The sequence below is a fragment of the Eubalaena glacialis genome, chromosome 1 (assembly GCF_028564815.1).
Source record: "Eubalaena glacialis isolate mEubGla1 chromosome 1, mEubGla1.1.hap2.+ XY, whole genome shotgun sequence".
In the NCBI taxonomy this organism is placed as follows: Eukaryota; Metazoa; Chordata; class Mammalia; order Artiodactyla; family Balaenidae; genus Eubalaena; species Eubalaena glacialis.
In genome coordinates, this window is record NC_083716.1 from 52,735,178 (window position 1) to 52,752,454 (window position 17,277).

The 17,277-nt window shown below is 40.0% G+C and overlaps 1 protein-coding gene across 6 annotated transcripts in view; it reads right to left on the reverse strand.

The window, feature by feature from the left end:
• CCSER2 (coiled-coil serine rich protein 2) overlaps nucleotides 1–16,844 on the reverse strand; it is a 154,764-nt gene extending 137,920 nt beyond the window's left edge. For all 6 annotated transcript variants that reach the window (XR_009699350.1, XM_061179901.1, XM_061179891.1 and 3 more), the window contains exon 1: nucleotides 16,639–16,844. The gene's annotated coding sequence lies outside the window, so the exon portion shown is untranslated. The remainder of the gene's footprint in view (nucleotides 1–16,638) is intronic.
• Nucleotides 16,845–17,277: the final 433 nt, after the last annotated feature.

The window sequence follows — 17,277 nt, forward strand, 5'->3', positions numbered from 1 at the left end:
GCAATTACAGTCTAGTGTAGGAAACAGAGAAAAAGAAAAAAACAAAAACACACAACTAAACGAATAATTATGAATCCTAAATCCTATGAAGGAAAACAATGAAATGCTATAGGAGAAAACAGCAGACTGGGCATCAAGGAAGCCATCTCAGAGGGATAATATCTAGGTTGTACCTAAGAGGAGCTAGCACTCTGGCGCAATGAAAAGCCACTGAAGGTTATAAGCAAGAGAGTGACACAATCTGATTTTCATTCCTAAAAGATTATTCCAGCTGTTATGTGGAGAATGAATTGGAAGGGAGAAAACATGGAAGCAGGGAAATCAGTTAAGAAGCTAGGTAGGGAGGAATCCAGATGAGAAATGACGGATAGGCAGGTTGAAGTAGATGGACAGAAAGGAATAAAGGAGTTCAAGGTGAATGGGGGAGACAGAAGCTGTAGCACTTGATGATAGGTTAAATGCAACAACTAATGGTTGTTCTAATGGTGCTGCCATTTTCTGAGATGCAAAGACTGGGGGAAAGACAGATATGGAATAAAAGGGGAATCTAACTTTTAAGTCTCCATGATGCTACCAAAAATCTCTCATGATTCATTCTTTGCTCTTTAAAAGGCAGTCTGTGGAAGGGGATTAATGCTATAAAAGAGACTCGGTCAATTTTTTAAAAATTGGATTACAAATGGTAGATTAAATTATTTTACCAATGTTAAATTCAGTGAAGTAGTTTGTACCATGGTTACATTTTTTTTTTGAATTTTTGAATTTTATTTTATTTATTTTTTTATACAGCAGGTTCTTAATAGTCATCCATTTTATACACATCAGTGTATACATGTCAATCCCAATCTCCCAATTCATCACACCACCACCCCCACCCCCCCGCCGCTTTCCCCCCTTGGTGTCCATACGTTTGTTCTCTACATCTGTGTCTCAATTTCTGCCCTGCAAACCGGTTCATCTGTACCATTTTTCTAGGTTCAACACATATGCGTTAATATACGATATATGTTTTTCTCTTTCTGACTTACTTCACTCTGTATGACAGTCTCTAGATCCATCCACGTCTCAACAAATGACCCAATTTCATTCCTTTTTATGGCTGAGTAATATACATTTTTTTAAAAACCCCTATTCTTAGGAAGTACATGTCACAGTATTTAGGGGTAAAGTATCATGATGTATGCAACTTATTCTCAAATGCTTCGCACACGTGGGCACGTGCAAGAACATATACATGTATCCAGACATATGTATACATATACATATATATGTACATATGTGACAGAGCAAATGATAAGCAAATGGCATAAAATATTAACAACAGGTGAATCTGAATAAAGACTACTCAGTCTTTGTACTACTCATATTCTTGTAACTTTTCTGAGTATGAAATAATTTCCAAATTAAAAAAAAAAAATTTTAAGCAGTCAGTCCTAGATTTTTCTTATTCATGCTAAATATTTCCAATTCTTTTCAACCCATCTCATCTGTATTTCTCCCCAACAAGCCACCTTGTCTTTTCATTATCCAGAGTAGTGTCTCCATCAGGGAGACAAGAAACATACACAACAGCTCTACAGAGATATGGCATGACAAGAGGTGAGGACTAGAACAGGCTTTTTTGCAATCTCACATGAAGTACAATATCTATATTTCTGCTCTCTGGAATGTTCTGTCCTATGTCTTGACCTATATCAGGCTGCTAGATGACAGCTCTTTGCTTCTGTATCTTCTCTTTTCATGTAACATACAGCAATAAACCTCACTGTAGAATCAGCTCATGTTCATGTGTTCTCTACCTGGATTAAGTGTTCCTTCTAAACATTCCCATACCTCTCTAAGTACAGCAATTATCACATTATTTTATTTTTAAAATCATGTCTACATGTGTTCTGCTTTCTCTACTAGACTGGAAGCTCCTTAAAAACAAGGACCACAACATATTTGGGTTTTTTTAATTCTTAAAGATGTAGGAAAAAACACTCAGTAAAAGCTGAGGGAAGAAATAAAAGTTACTGGAGAATCTAAATATGTTATGACTACAATTCTAGTAAAAAGGTGTTTTGGTTTTTTTCTTTACCTTGGACATAGCAGTATGTAGAAAGAGTCTTCCTCTAATTCCATACCAAACGAGACACAGCAACTAGGGGTTGCTGATAAAGAACTGAAAATATTAATAACACTATGCACAATCCCCAAATCGTGTTTACTTCAGTAACACAAATAATAATTTCATAACTACTTCAATAACAAATAATTAATAATTTCATAAACTATGACTGAAAAAAAGTTAAAGGCTGAGGCCTGAGTATCAACCACACCTTAAAATCAAAGTACATTTATATTTAACCTATGCTGGCAACTGGTCAATACAACGCAAGGAACGCTTCAGTGACAAGAAAATACATATCATAATATTCTAGACAGAACTTTGTTCTCTATTATGAAAGAAACTTTAAGTAAAATTATGTCAGGTAAGAATAAGCAACTTAGTAAACAAATTAAAAACTAATCATTTTACTGTGAAAGGTAGTTTTCAAATACTACAGTTAAACTTGCCAGACACAATACGATTAAACAAGAATACACATAAAGTACTTCAAGAACAAAACTATAAAGCAGAAATACATCTTTACCCAAAATGACTATATGGTAATACTGCAAAATGTCTCACTATCAAATGTTAAAATACCAAATGCTTGAAGGATACTTCTGGGCTTGTAAAATTAACAAAACTTAGGTGAGTCCTTAGTGGGGCTTGATCCTCTTTTAGTACTTAGAAAATCCAAATATATCACAACACTGTCAGTTTGTCCTTCCAACCCCTTAGGAACTAGCTCTTTCTCTATTTCATGCCTGGTACTGCTTAAGGTCTACTTGTGGTCTACGTCATTTCTCTCCTCCACTCATTAGAGCTTCCTGACACTTGGCATATAATCCCCGTGTGCTGCCCAAAGTTACTGCTCTGGATTCATCCAGAGTTGCCCAAACCCTCCAGCCCCATCTGGGGAACAGTAGGCAACCCAGCTCAGTCATTAGTTCCTTGGCAATGACAAGTACTTGCTTCTATCCATCCTCTTCTGCACTCTCTTATTATGAGTAGGAGAATACAATGGTTCCTACTCAGCTAGGTACTCTGTCTATATGATGGCTGTCTATTCTCCTAGTTTCCTTTAGATCTCTCCAACTCGTGGAATACAATGCGCATGTCAATTTGTAATAATTCTCAACTCTGTCCTGTGTTCTCCAACACTACCTCATTTCTTAATCTAGAATCTTACCATCTAGAGCCAGTATTCTAGCATAAATTTCCTTAATTCCCTACCTTCAGTTTCTTCCCCTTCAATTCATCCCTATAGTTTTCCCAGAGCTGATATTTAAAATCATAAATCTGATCATGTCACTCTTCAATTTAAAATCCTTCAGTGGTCCTCCAAAGAACAAACACCTTAAAACAGTACTAACAACAGCAGGTGATAGCTGCTGAGAAGTTGTATGCCAGGTACCTGCATTACCTCATTTAAATCTCACAACAATCCTACAGTGTAGATATTTTCATTATTCTTATTTTCCAGATTTAAGCAAAACGAAACGTGGAAAAATCACATGATCTGTCCATAGCCACACAGACAGTAAGAAAATGCAGCTAAGATTACAAAAGCCTTCAAAATCTGGCTTTTACTCCTTTGCAGCAGCTCTCTCCCACAACTACCCAATAAACCCTGCCTTCCACTTACATTAAACCACCCAAAGATCTGTGACCATACTATGATCTTTCAGGACTCCTTACCAGTCTTGGTATCATACTACCCCCTTGGCTCAAAATGCCCACTCACCCACCTTGGTCCACCTTGGGAACTCTCTCTGAAGACTTTTTCCTTTCTTTCTTACCTCCTCCACAAGGGACGTCCCTAGGCAGGACAATATAAGCCAAAATGATACACACACCCCACTCTAAACTTCGAAATGCTACAATACAGAATGCTCAAATAGATTTTCCAAGGTAATTTCCAGGTGAGAATATAGTGCCAGCCTCATAAACTCTACATTTATCAGAAAAGTAAATAAAGATCAACAATGTAGCAACAGCAAAGGCTAATAAAAATACACTTAATACTTTTGCAAAATATTCACAACATGTAAAATTCAATTATTTTGAAATATGTGGTAAATCATCCAGAATATAAAGGATCAAATTTTAAAATACTTTCTTCTGCAAATTTGGACTTCTTTAAATGTAACAAGCAAGACAAATTCTACAAAATTTTACAAAATCTGTTAGCAAACCAAGACAAAATTCAAGAAACTAAAGAGCTCTTCTATGACTATATCTGGGTTCAGAAAATGGTGACTCAATACTAAACGACTTGTGCTTATGAATCATATTTGATGATATAGAGGTACAGGGATTATGTTACCACATCTGCAGCATCAGCATATTAGGCCCGCATCTTCCAGGAACATGCAACAATGATATCAGGAGTCTCTTCTGAGTATTAACTGACAGTTAAAAGCATCTCTTCAAGGTACTACTCAAATATATTAGCTTACAATTCCCCACACTAAAGCTCCTATTTTCATCTATTCACAGCCTCAAGATCTTCCTGCTTAAGGGTTAAGCTAAGAAAGGAAAAAGTCTTCAGAGAGAGTTCCCAAGGTGGACCAAGGTGGGTGAGTGGGCATTTTGAGCCAAGGGGGTAGTATGGTACCAAGACTGGTAAGGAGTCCTGAAAGATAGTAGTATGGTCACAGATCCTTGGGTGGTTTGGTGTAAGTGGAAAGCAGGGTTTATACTTAATTGTTCTTTAACTGGCATTTGGACACAAAGCACCAAGTGTTACTTTCAAAGTTTTAATCTCTTTTCTAGCTCATTAAGAAAATGTCCTATAAGAGCACTTCTGGGACTTATCCATATATCTTTTCTTGCTTTTCCCCACTAATCCTTACAAACCATATTCTTAACTCCTAAGCAAATTTCTTGTAAAAAGCATAAACTAATTCTTAACAATATCACCTAACAGAGATATTTAGGAAATTGACCTTTAATGGTGCAAGCACTATTCTAGGGTGGCAGATCCAAAATTATTTTGCCTTTGACATTCCTACTGGATACAACCAACATGCATTTCCTGTAGAATATCCAGGACCAAGCAGAAGAATTACTTTCAAAGGGTTTTTTTACAATGGTCTACTCAGGATATTAGAGCCTGGCCCAAGGAAACAGTCAGGGGAATGGAGAAGGAAAAGCTCCATCAGCAGAACTTGACAGGCAAAGGAAAATGAACAGAAGTCAAGATGATTCTCAGGTTTATAATTTGGGTAACTGAGTGACTGGCAGCATCACTAACCATGGCAGGAAATGAAGTGAATACATAAGTCTGGAGAAGACCACGTACTAATTTTTGATGTTTTAAATTTCAGGTTTTCTGCTGAACTATCAGGAAGGCATTCTAAATAGCAAACTTAAGGACTGGAATGCTCAAGAGAGAAACTAGGGTGAGTAAAAGAACACAGATATGAGATAACAAAAAATAATGTGTTCAAGAAAGCATAACAATGAAGAAAAAAAAGTCAGGCTGAAACCTTGGAAAACATGAACATTAAGGGACAGGAGTTAGTAATGATAGCTGAGAAAGAAGAGGTAAGAAAGAGAAACAGGAGAGAGTGATATCATGGAAGCCAAGAAAAAGAGGGTGTCAAGAACATGGGCACGATCAGCTAAATGGTTCACTCAGGATTTAACAATTAGGAACTATGTCCAAGGTTAATACAATTTCAACAAGTAGAGGAAGCAAGAGTAATAAAAACACTGTTTGGAGAAGAGAGCAAAAAAGGAAGAGTGCGAAGTGTATTTGGAACAGAATGTAGAAGAGTTTTGCTCGAATGAAAGTTCATGTAGCAGAAGACAAGAAAGGAAGTCTGGGCCAAAGACTTTGCATTCAAGATTTTATTCTATTTTAGGAGCTTCCGTGGTGGCACAGTGGTTGAGAATCTGCCTGCCAATGCAGGGGACACGGGTTCGAGCCCTGGTCTGGGAGGATCCCACATGCCGTGGAGCAACTAGGCCCGTGAGCCACAGCTACTGAGCCTGTGCTCTAGAGCCCGACAGCCACAACTACTGAGCCCACAAACCTAGAGCCCATGCTCCGTAACAAGAGAAGCCACTGCAATAAGAAGCCCACGCACCGCAACGAAGAGTAGCGCCCACTCACCACAACTAAAGCCCATGCGCAGCATAGAGAAAGCCCGCCCGCAGCAACGAAACCCAACCCAGCTAAAAATAAATAAATAAAATAAATGTGTTAAAAAAAAACAAAAAAAGGGGTCAATACTAAATAATTACTTGCTTTATTTATTCATTCATTCAAAAATATTTATTGAGTGACTATCAGTTTGCATTGGGACAAGGGGGACCAGACACAAAGCAAATAAAGTAACATACAGCAAATACTACAACAAAGTCACTGAAAAATGTAAAGAAACACAGGTAACACAGATCAGAGAATATGATGGAGGATGGGTAGAGGAGGCATGATGAAAATAGACCTAGAAGCTGTCCTGGAAGAGGAGACACCTACATTGGGCTTTTTAAAAGATGAAGTGATTTAACAAGATAGCTAAGAAGCTGAATGGTATTCTGGAACAAAAGGAATAGTATGTGCAAAAGCATGGAGATGTCAAAAAGAGTTTCTCATCTTCATGGAAACATGACAGAGATGTCATGGCACAGCTCATGGAAGACTTTCTGTACACTGATAAGGAATTTGACCCTTATCCTATAGTCCTGTGGTAAGAAACATCAGATGTGCATTAGAATGCCCTAAGGAGCACTCCAAATCCCCTAAAGCAGAGTGCAAGTGCAGGCAAGAGATGGAAAAGCAAAAAACAGGGCAGAGCCACAGAAGATTTTTAAGCAATAACAAAACTTGTTTCAGAAATCCAAAAGTCAGTAGCAGTGGCTAAGGGAAGAAAATCTCGAGGAAAACTGAAGAAGATTAAGAAACAATTGCAATAATGCTCCAGCACTAAATATTGACAACTACCTACTCAAACATAAATGAACCACAGAAAGAGGCACATAAAGTGCTGTAACTGTAATATGGGCTTTGAACCATGAGTTTCAGAACTCATCTCTGATAACAACTCAATAATCAGAAGCAATTACAGTAAAAGTACTATCAGGGACATTAAAAAAAAAAAAAGGGAAAAAGAGTGGCCACCAAATTTTCCCCTTAAAAGTACTTTATCTATACTTTAATTTAAAAGGTTTTTTTCATCAAAAAAATTTTTTTTCTTTTTAAAAAAGGTACTTCATAATAAAACTACCATAGCAGGCAGAGATTACCGAATCCAAATTTAGAACCTACCACATGGCTACTAGCACTGTGCAAAACTACTGAGAATGATAATCAGTTAACATTATGATAAAAGTTACCAGAGAAAAACTGGTCAATAACAACAACAACAAAGATTATTTAACAGATTCCTAATAATTCATTAAAAATTTTGTTACCCACATATAAAAACTACAGTTTTGAACTGATGAAAATTCACCAAATTGGGGGGATGTTCTTTAATACCTATCTCCACTAGCCACTGTCTTCATTTGAAAAAAAAATAGGTCAGTACATAAGGACACATATATGATAATGACAGACCTTAGGGTCACAGACAAGGATAAAATTAATTTCATTTATTTTTCAAAGAAATAGCTCCTGTAATTTTTTTTCTCTCTACTGGGTCATTCCATCGGCTACAAATATACTAGAAAAGCACCCATCTTTTAAAAAAATTAAAATTCCTTGACTCCACATCCCCTCCAGCTATCACCCTGTTTTTCCTCAGTTTCAGTTGAAACTCCTTGAAAAAACTGGCTGTCTCCAATTTCTCTCCTACAGGTCCCTCTTAAACCCTCTCCAATCAAGTTTTCATCTCCATTAATCCACCATGAACAACTTAAGGTCACCAATGATTTTCCTCTTTTTTTATTTTTTGGTTGCACCACGAGGAATGAGGGATCCTCGTTCCCTGACCAGGGAGCGAACCCATGCCCCCTGCAGTGAGTGGAAGCGCAGAGTCCTAACCACTGGACCTCCAAGGAATTCCCACCAATGATTTTCATATTGTTAAATCTAAGTCACATCTTAGTCCTCGATCTAACTGCAGCCAACACAACTGATCACTCACTTCCCCCTTCTTAAAACATTTCACTTGGCTTCAGAGATAACCACTCTTAATTTTCCTCCTTTGGAGGGTGTTTCTTACTCTCATTTTTTAGCTCTAGCACTAACTCTCTCTCCAGGTCCCTCTCTCTCATTAGAGTACCCCAAGGCAAAGTCTCTGACTTCTCCAGTCACACTCACTTCCTAGATTATCTTAATCAGTTCTAATGGTATTAAATACTATCTCTATGCCAATGACTGGAAATTTATATCCCCAGCCCCTCCTCTGAAGTGAAATGCAGACTCATGTATACCCAGCTGTCTAGGCAGTATCTCCACTTGGACTGCTAACATATCCAAAATTGAACGCATTACTTCCCTCTAAAACCTGTTTCTCCTGCAGTCTTCCCCATCCCGGTAAACGGCAACTCCATTCTTTCAGTTGTTCAGGTCAAAACCTACAACCCACATCCAATCCACCATCAAATTCTGTTGGCTCTGCCTTCAAAATGTACTGTGAGCACTTCTCCTAACCCTGCCTAAAATCACCACCATCTCCCACCTGGCATTATTGCTGGAGCCTGCTGAATTATCTCATTGTGCCCCGCCTATGACATTCTCTACACAGCAGTGGAAAGGTCTATTTAAAACAAGTCAAAATCCATCAGTGGCTTCCCACTTTCAGGGTAAAAGCCAAGAAGTTCTACTGGTCTGTAAGGCCATATATGATCTATTTTGCACTCCCACTACCATCCCTTCAGCCCCCTCACCCACCTCTCTGGCCTCATCTTCCACCAATCATTCCTCACAAGGCCTCCAATGATCTACTTATCACTCCTCAAACAGGACAAGCATGCTTCAGACAATAGACACCTGCACTCTTATTCCATCTTCCTCAAATGCTCTCCCCTAATATCTGTACAAATTAGATCACAACCTCACTTCTTCCACATCTCTGCTCACCACTGATCACTGCAGCATCCCCTCTGTGTGTTCTTTCCACCTTATTCTGCTTTGTTGGTTTTTTTTTTTAATTTATTTATTTATTTATTTATTTTTGGCTGTGTTGGGTCTTCGTTTCTGTGCAAGGGCTTTCTCCAGCTGTGGCGAGCTGGGGCCACTCTTCATCGCGGTGCGCGGGCCTCTCACTGTCGCGGCCTCTCCCGTTGCGGAGCACAGGCTCCAGACGCGCAGGCTCAGTAGTTGTGGCTCACGGGCCCAGCCGCTCCGCGGCATGTGGGATCCTCCCAGACCAGGGCTCGAACCCGTGTCCCCTGCATTGGCAGGCAGATTCTTAACCAATGCGCCACCAGGGAAGCCCTCTGCTTTGTTTTTTTCCACAGCAGTATAATAGCTGACATATTGCATACATACTTGTTTATTTTCTGTATCTTATTATTAGAATATAAGTTCCACAAGGTCAGAAAATGTGTTTTCTTCACTGCACCATTACTAGCAAGTGCCCAGCTGGTATTTGTTGAATGGAAAGATGGCATGAATGAGGAAAATCCAGATTCAGGATCTGGTCTCAAAGCCTGGGTTGAGGAAACTTACAGTGTAGAAATCCTCAAGTAGTGAAAAAAACGTCAACTGCAAAAGTGGCCACAACAATGGCCAAGTCTACAAGTCTAGCTGATGCCAAAAATAAATAAGGGCTGACAAGTCCAGACTATCTTAAAATAAAGAAAATAAGCTTGAGATAAAATGTTTAAATAAAAATAAAAGAAAGAAGAAGAAATGGCCATCCCTGCCTCCCTATTCCCTGTAAAGAAATACCACCTGGATATGTTTCCTGTAAGCTGGCCTACCAAGTTAGACCAAAATATTACCAGACCCATTCTACACACTTAAATAGCTGTTATGAATAGTCCCTGCTTTTCTAAGGTATGGTCTTCTGAGAAAATTGTAACTTCCAACCCTAACACTGGCTGCCAAGACATAATGGTCAGAGAAAGCTCTCAAATTTCCCCAAAGCACTCAGGCTGCAACCAAATATCATTAATGTAATGACAACAACAATTCAAAGTACCTTCTGGTGTCTGCCTATCTTCATTTTCTCTAGTGTATGCACTAGGGTATCTGTCATCAAGAGATTGTGGTATCTTGATATGGGGGGAGGGGGGTGTGGGGGGGGAGAGGGGGGGAGGGAGGAGAGAGAGAGAGAGAGAGAGAGAGAGAGAGAGAGAGAGAGAGAGAGAATTCAAAGAAACAGGACCTGGATTTATTTTTTTCCATTTTACAGAGAGGTAGATTGCCAGGGAATAGAAAGCATCTGTTAAGATACAAGATGTCACCTGGGCTCTTCAATATGACACCAAAACAGAGATCACAGAAGAACCAAAACCCTGAGAAATCCAGCATTCCTCAGCTAAAGAGCTGTCTTGCATCTCCCATTACCATACATAGAATTGAAGAGATGGGGCAGGAGACCATGCCAAAATGGATAGCTGAGAGCAGTAATGGGGGAGGGAAGAGTGGTAACAACCATGGAAAAGCGGGGGAGAGGAATAATTACCCATGTTTTTTCTCTTTTCCCCCTTCCTATTCTACTTAGCAAGTACAGAAGAAACTGGGCAGATGAATACAAGGAAGGACAACACAGACAGTGAAGGATAACGATGCTCTGAAGCAAAAGGTAGCAGAAGAAATCATGCACAAATTCCTCTTCTAAGTGACTCTTCGAAAAACAGACATGAAGTTACGAACTGACCGAGGAAATTTAAAATTTAAAACAAATTCCCACACCTTAGATAATGACAGAACTATACAAAGAGAAGAGAGATTCTTAATTATTTGGAATGATGGTCCTGGGGCATTTTTAAGATCAACAATCCTCAAAGATGATCTAAATATTTTCAAACTAACTTACTGATCAACATGGGAAAGGTGAAAATCTTTCACTTTCATGGATGCAGGCTTTAAGAATTCTCTGGCTTCCCAATGGCTCCAAATCTCAAAATAACCAATTAGAAGTCAAGAGGTAACTTGGGGGGCATTCAAAGGCGATCAACTCAGCAGAGAAGAGCTAAAAACGCAGAGATTACACCTATCGTACTCTTGATTGGTCAATTCACTTAAAAAGAAAGGAGCGTTCTGATTCGTTGCTCTCTATAGGCTGAGTCACGCCCCAGCAACAGCCCCTGTAGCAAGAAGATGGTAGAAGCTAAAAGAGGGCACAGGATACTCTGAGAAATGGGGGGGGGGGGGGGGGAGGTCAGTAACAAAGGAAAGACCATTTAACACCATACAGCCACTGGCCATCAGCAAATCACAGTAGGGCACACGAACCAAAACTGTTTGTAGCGTGAGGTGGCATTCCATGTTTACTTCTGTGCTAATACTTCCCTCTCCTTAAGGCTCCTCTTCTAATCCTGCACTGATGGCTCTTCCCCCTTCTCCCTGACAACTGTCACTCTCTAGAGCTTCTCTTCCTCCAGTCACTTTTTGCTTTTGCTGATTTGGTGTCTCCTACCCCCAGTTCAGTCTCTTGCCATCTTCCTGAATTAGCTCATCCTGTATTATTAGCTCATGCTTTCTACTCAGTCCCTGTCCTTGACAAGTACATAACCCAGTGGGGGAGGTAGATGTGTCACTAAGTTACGTACAATAAATCACAGTCAGTGCTATGAAAGAAATATAACAAAGTGCTGTGAGCGCATATTCATCTGTCATTACCCCACTCGATAACGTCCAAATCAACACTCCAGCTTCCCACTCTCTTGTCAGTTACTAAGCCCCATAGCTTTCCATAATACCCCTGATCTCCACTTCCAACTTGCAGTTTAGGCTTCATTTCTCATTCGACCTATTTCAACCACTTCCTATCAGAAACACAATTCAATATATTTCCACTATGCCACATCAGCCATCTCCCTAAAAGATATAACATACTATAACATCCCCTTGCTTTGAAACATCTAATATTTTTCCAGTATCTAAGAGATAAAATTCAAATCCTTAGCAGAGAAAATAAGGTAATATAATATACTTTTCCAATAGAGCCCTTTAAAAGCAGGCTGTTTGAGTTCTAGTTCCGATGCTTCCTAGCTGTGTTACCTTTGGCGGGTCACCTTACCTCTCTTTCTCATTTGCAAAATGAGGATATGAAAAGAACCTACATCTTAGGGTTGTTATGAGGATTAAGTAAGAAATTCTATCCAAGTACCAGCAAAGTACCCAGCACTCAATCAATGTTAATTACTACACCAGGGTTGTCTCATCTATCTAGAATGTCTTACTCCCAAAGGAAGAAGATAACCAAGGTTTTATTTTCGTACATTTTAGAATGATTAACAATAAAAGTTAAATCAGAAATGATCTTCTAGTTAATCCGGAAACAACAAAAACTTCAATTAACCAAAAACTGCTTTCATGAAATTTTTGCCTAAATTTACTATAATTTATTAAAAAACAAGTACCCATTTATAAAAAAAAACTAGGTTAGTTTCGTTTTGTTTCCTATTCAAGTTCAAGAAGAAAAAAGGCAGGAAGCAGTTTACCAATGGAAACTCAGATATTTATAAGAATGTGATTCTCTATAGTATAAAATCCACAAAAATTAAATGCAATCTCAATTGCATATATTGTTAAAGATATATACATATAACAAAAAGAACTGTAGAAGCTTAAGAAAATAAAAATATGCATCAGATGGTAGAGTGACATTTGTTCTTAGACCTCACAATCAAAAGATGAAATCACACACAAAAAATTTTGTCAATGATTTTTTTTTGGTTTTTTTTGTTGTTGTTGTCAATGATTTTAATAATTTTTAAACTGCAAAGTCTACAACAATAAAAATAACAAAAATAAAACAGATCACAAACATATTTCAAGAGAATAATATATTTATGATGCTAGGTACTAATGAAAATTGGTGAGAAGAGTCCAGTAAATTTATGGGCAAAGGACAAACAATTCATACAAAGGAGAAAGTAAAATGAGAGAAATACTGCACTTCCTTTTCTGTTGTGAATAGTGATCTTAGACAGCAGGTACCCTTATACCCATTTGAAAAAAAAAAAAAAAGTTAAAAACAAAAGCCTGTAAAAGTAAAAGATAAAACTGGTCAACCAAACTGCTGGAAGCAGTAAAAAAAAAAAATACTACCTTTCAGAAACAAACCTAGCAATAGTTTTCAAAAGTGACAAAAACCTTCATACCTTTTGACCTTATAATTCCCCCTGCTGGGGCTTTAGCCTAAAGGAAAGAAGCAAAACAAAGGACATCTCCATGTTAACTGCATCCCGTGAAAAACGGGAAGCAGCATAGATGTCCAATAATTATAAATAAGTAAATAAATCAACTCACTGTAACATTGTATAATAATTTAAATATATAAAAACTATAGCAGTAAGAAAACATTAAATATGAAGGCAAATATTGAACTATATTTATGCTGTGATTACAGTACAAAATCATGTATATATGATGAGAAATGAATAAAAGAATATTTTAAGTTTATTTTTTTTTCCTTATTTCTTTGACCATTAAGTTGTCTGTTGGAATTGATCAGGCCTCCCATAGGAAGTACACATTTCAAAACTAACTTTTCAGAGGCATAAAACCACAATTTTTCTTTTCCAAAAAACCTATCACATAGAAGTAATCAGATAGGCTCTTCTCACATACAGACTAGCCATACATGTAATTTTAGCCATGCTATTAGCCAGCTGTAACCTTATTTTATTAAATCTCATTTTACCATCAAAATGTAACTGTATGTGGGGGTCTCCATATGGTGAGCAGAAGCCACTTATTATGGGGCACTCTGCCCAGCAATGAGGTCAAAAACCCCAGACGAATGGAATAGTGGAGGTTAGGTTTCTCCTATATCCTCAAATGAATCATCATGTTTCTTAGCCTCAAGGGCTCTAAGACCCTAGAAGCAGCAGGCAGCTAAGCAGCCAAAGAGATTGAAAGTGGAAGCTGATTTGCTCTCCCTCTGAAAATTGACAACTTCCTCATTTTCCCCCAAAGCACCATGGAATAATGAAAAATACACAAGTGTGACATCAGGAGATGTGGGATACAAGTGACTCTGAGTAACTTCAAGTAAGTTTCTTGCCCTTTGGGGTTTCAGTCGTTTAATGGGTAAAATTTTTAAAGTTGAAACAAATAATCTACGAATTCTTTCAAGTTCAATATTCTACTAATAGACCCCCTTAACCAATATACGTCCAACTCTCTCAAAACCTCCCAGTCTGATTATAAAACAAGACTTAGAAGTAGGAAACTGGGGGCAAGGACACAGATGGTCAAAAGACCTGGATTGTATCCCAGCTCTGTCCCCTTCTACCTGCATGACCTTGGGCAAATTTCTTTGTCTTAAAGGCCTAAATTAAAGAAACAGCAATACTTACTGGCCATATTCTTTTTATTCTTCTGTCATAAAACATATTGGTTTTTTTCTGTCATAAGTGGGGTTTCATTCCTAACCAGCAACAACAATTTTGACTTTATTCTTGGAAATTTTAAAGTACCTTGTGCAGTCACCTCTTCTAAGTTTTCTAACATGGAAAGAGGTAGTTAACATACTTTACCTATAAACTATATTCAAGATTAGGAGCATTCCTCAAAAGTTCATTCAGTAAACAGTTTGTGAGCACCTGTGCCATAAAACAGCATATGTTAGAGTTGCAAAGGTCCCTTCCCTTAAGAAGCCCAAAAGTCTGGTGGACACAGACATATTAACAAATCATTAACTACCAACTGACAAATACTAACTGCAGAATGTACAATGTACTAATGGATCAGTGAAGACAAGTGAGATGTCTGGACAAGATTCAGAGGTGATAATTTGGTCAGATCTTGAAGGGCAAGTTGTTTACTAGATGGAGAATTCTCAATAGAGGCAACAGTGTAAAACCACAAAGGAAGATGACATCTTCAGAGAACTCTCAGTAGTCTTTGTTCAGAGAGGGCAGGCAAAATGGTAGAAGATGAAATGAGAAACAAAGACAAGTACGAGAAATCGTGAAGGACTCTGACTTTTATCCAATACAGATTATGAAGAGTCACTGCCGGACTTTTAAACATGAAATCAAAGTCCCCCCTTCTTCCCCAATCAAAGTTGAGTCAAGACAACAAACGGAGAATGCAGGTCTGGATGTGAAAAGGTACAATAAATTGCCTTGTTGTGTTTTTTTAAATGGAGAGTTCCTGCTGTTCAGGATGGCTTCTAGCAGTTTCTTACTATGGCGTATTAATACAACACTGAAGTAAAACAGTATGAATTACAGCTAAAGGGTTCAAGAAAGTGTGTGTTTACCTAAAGATTATTTGACATCAGTGTTGTTGAGAACACTAAAGAAAACAAGCAAATAAGAAAATAATAAAGATACTAAGTAATAAATTAAGAGAGGCAAACAGTAATAACATCTAAGACTGACTTCAGGCAAAACATTCAGGAATGTTTAAATCCTTATAATACATATATTGATTACAGATAAGACATGTTTTTTTGTGACTATCTTTTGCAGAAGGCGAGTATCTTAAACGCCTTTTGGTTGAAGAAGAGGTGCCGTAACCAAACTCTCTTTAAAACTAGTCTAAAAGATGATGCTTAAGAAGAAAAAAAAAAAAAAAACTGGCAAAATTAATAGGTTCCATTAATATTTTAACGCTCAGGAAAAAAAGGGAGAAAAGGAATGCCTTTCAAAAGGTTATTTTGGAAAGCCTAAGCTCCATTTATCTCACCAATGGGAGTGAAACACAGACATTCCAATCTGGGACTATGAAGAGTCCCTGCATCAGTAATTTCCACACTGTTCAGGCCTAGTCTAGGAACAGCAAGCCTAACTGGCTGGGTAGCCCACAAAGATGAATTTGCAATTATTGAAATTCAAACTCAAGCTTAGCCGTCAAATGCTCCCTCAAAGGAGTCATTCTCCCTTTGCCTGACAAAAAAAAAGTAGGTGCGTTAAAATATATATATATGTATAAAAACAGCAGATGCCTAAAAAGGAGAGAGAAGAAGCATCTGAACCTATGGCAACGGTGTGGTCCACCAAAGTTTTCTCTCAGGATGTGTTTAGGGTGTGTCTTTGTTTGGGCCCAGTAATTAAAATTAAAAAAAAAAAACCCACAGTCATTCGGGGCACCCCGGTACTTGGTACTTTCCCTATCATCCCTCACTAGCATCCTGGCTCTGAAATCACTGGGTATCTCAGCCTCGCCCTGATTTCTCCTTGAGAGAGAGAGGGCCGCAGCCGCAGCGGCCCACGGGCCCCGATATGCCTGTCACAGCCCCAGGGGCGAGGGGCGTCCGACCTCCCCGCTCCACGCCTGCCTGGCCTCAGGCGGCTCGCGGAGACTCCAGAGGGTCGCTCCGGAGGGCAGGAGGCCGGAGGACGCCACGGCCCTATCCCGGGCGCCCGGACCTGGGCCCCGGACCGCGCCCCCTGCCCAGGGCTACCGCGGGCACTCGCCCCGCCCCGACTCCGGCCCCTGCTCCCGCCCCGACCCCGGCTCTCACCGTGCGGAGGTCGCGCTGCCTCCTCAGCCGCGGCCCGGCTGCGGGTCGCCCAGCGACCTACAGGCCAAAGGACGGCAGGTGAGGCGAGGGGCCGCCCGTCACATCCCCGCTGGCCCAGCCGCCCGACCCACAGAAGCCAGCATCACGTCCACGGCCTCAGGGAGCGCTGGACTCCAGAGCCACAGCACCCCCTCCCTCAGCCGGCGCCCGCCTGGACTCCGCCCTCCGGGGCCCGCGCACCGCGCGCGCGCAACCCCCCCCCCCCGGGACGCCCTGCGCAGGCGCGAGCCTCACGAGGTTAGGCACCGCCTTTGGGCCCGCCCCCGCCGCCTGACTCCGGCTTCGGCCCATTTCTGGCACCGCCCCCGCCCTCTCGCCAGCCTTTCCCAGGCTACGCCCCCACTTCAGGACCCGCCCCCTTCCACTGACTTTGCCTTTCTGCCCCCTGACTCAGGCCTTTCCTGCGCCCAACTTGTGACGCCAGCCTGGTGGCTGACCCACCTGTAGCCGACCTCCTGGACCAACATTTGCCTCTTGACCGCGGTCAAACCTGTCAACTAAACCTTCTGACCCCGAAAAGTTAGGAGTAGTCTGAGCTTTGGGACTGACATGGGCTCCTCTCCCACACTTCGGTGAAGT